Source organism: Neofelis nebulosa, chromosome 6 (assembly GCF_028018385.1).
Source record: "Neofelis nebulosa isolate mNeoNeb1 chromosome 6, mNeoNeb1.pri, whole genome shotgun sequence".
Lineage (NCBI taxonomy): Eukaryota > Metazoa > Chordata > Mammalia > Carnivora > Felidae > Neofelis > Neofelis nebulosa.
The window spans coordinates 141,529,670-141,532,081 of record NC_080787.1 but is presented as its reverse complement, the minus strand read 5'-3'; the positions used below and the strand labels follow the sequence as shown (position 1 = coordinate 141,532,081).

Genomic DNA, 2,412 nt, shown 5'->3' with positions numbered 1-2,412 from the left:
GTATGTGGCTTTCTCTGTGTGACACTCCCCTGAGCTGGGTCCTAACTGGAATGGATACGCATGTTCATTCTTGGTGTCACAGAAACTTCTCAGTCTGTCTCCTTTTTCTCCTTTACAAGTAGGGATTACTGGAGACCATCACTGGGAGTAGAATATTTCCCCAGAACCTACACTTAAGTTGATAGTAAGGTAAAGAATGAAAACTTATTTTATATCCTGTTTTTCTCCATCCATGCTTCTTAAAGATGTGGGTAAAAATAAGATTATGGGTATGTATTTGTTTAACCGTAAAGAATGTTCTCCAGTGTTCCAGAAGGTGCGAGACTGTTAAGACAGTATCTAGCAGTACTGTACGTCATATTCGATGTTGTGCTTTAGTTATATGGTATGTCACAGAGTGTTGATCATTCATTCACAGAGCCACAAAACCATGAGTCTGTGTGGCACTCGCAGCTACAGACTCCTGATACAGGACAGAGTATGAAGTCTAAGTCAGTCAACTAAAAGCCAGAGAACCTGCTTCCCTTTGTGATTTTATCACTGACAGGTTCTGTGACCTCATACAAATGTTTCATTTCTGCTTTTTGGTTTCTTCATTGGCAAAATGATGGAGAGTTAGCCAAACTGATTCCCGGAGTCCTGTCTAGTGCTAAATTTCCATGATTCAGACACCTCAAAACACCTGCTCCAGTTCCAAATTCTCAGAGTGCCTTCAAACAAGAAACTCAGCAAGACCCAGAGTCCTAAGATTTAAGCACATGAGACTCCCCAGGGGATGCTAGACTTAATGGAACTTTCCATAGAACTGTAAGTTTTGGGGTCCCTTAAGATCCAATTTACAAGTGGATCTTCTGGATCTCCCTGCTTATTTCAAAACTCTGAAGAAATGCCCAAATGCTTGTACCATCTTCTTGTGTATGATTACTACAGTTTCCTGACATCCATTGAGGTTATTGTTATGATATGGTGGCGTAATATTCAGTCATTATGGCCAAAATAGAAGATGAAATGTATTAAACTTCACTGGTAGCCATGGTGTTGAAAAAGCTCTGTCCCCTCTACTAAACTTCATTTCCAGAAAACCATCAGACATTTCAGTAATTTGGAAGGTTTTAAAGTAGTTTTTATAAATATCAAAATTGCTTCCCAGATGATGATACTTTGTTAGGGAAAGTCCTATCTGACTCCTTCGCTTTCATGTTTAAGCCTTAACTATTTCAGATGGAGGAAATAGAGTTCTAGAGGAGGGAGCTATTTCAATAAAATTGTATATATTTTTTTCCTTTATTACTCCTAAAAAATATTTTTTTTTCCCTTTATTACTCCTAAAGAGATCATCTAGCTCTGGCCTGAATCCATGAAGTAAAGGGTAGTGATTTAATATGGTGTTTCAGAAGTCAGACTGCCTGGGTTCAAATCTTATCCTCATCATCACTATCTGTTGATCTTCAACAAGTTACATTATCAATGTCCTCAAATTCTTCATACACCAAATTACAGTAATAAGAATCCCTACTTCATAAGGTGGTTGTAAACATTGAATGAAATAAAACACATACAAGCCAAGAACAGTGCCTAACACATAAGTATGTGCTTAAGAATTAGCTTGCTGGGTTATAGCACACTTCATATTGGAAGACTAATATTTGAAATAATGTATACATGTCTTTAAAAGATCAGCTTATGGATATAATATAAAAAATAATCTTGGAAAAGGAAAGGAATTTTATTGTAGATTCTGCATAAGACATCACAAATACATTGTTACGTAGTGTTGACGATTATATTTCTTATTTATACTATGCTGTGTTCTAGAAATCATATATGATTTTATTTGCCTGATAAAACTTATTTCTGAATTGTTTCAGGATTAAAACACCAAAACAGATAAGAGTACTGAAGTTTTGTTGTGCTATATTTGTTTGCTGTCGAACATATTTGGTTATATTTGCTTTTATCTGGCTTACATATATTTAGTGAGACTTGCTTTTCTTCATTCTTAAAGGGCATATTGAATAACAAAACATTCAATATGAGCTTATGAACATCAAATTGTCACAGACCACAGACTATGGATGGAGAACAAAACAGCTTTTGGAAGCTGCCTTAACTCTCCACACCTCTAAGGTGACGTGTATTTCAAGTCATGCACTTGGCACATTGGATGAGCGCTCTGTGAGGCTCTATGAGTTCTGGACTAACGTGTAATTGTCAAGAACTGTGTTTGTGAGTAATAAGTCGCGGATGCCTCAGTCTAAGCCATAAAACACACAGTCTACAAATTTATAAGTCTTCCGTATGTGATAAATGATAGGTAATTTCTAACATAAACAACTTGAAAAAAATGAAAGTTAAATTGCTTTGAATTATGAGTTTTAATTGTGACAATGTTATCTCATTGCAAATGAGAAT

General features: G+C 35.9%; 1 protein-coding gene across 3 annotated transcripts in view; it reads left to right on the top strand.

Annotated features, from left to right (window-relative positions):
* Positions 1-2,412, top strand: part of RGS17 (regulator of G protein signaling 17) — a 98,348-nt gene that overhangs the window by 61,679 nt on the left and 34,257 nt on the right. The gene's annotated exons all lie outside the window — the stretch shown is intronic.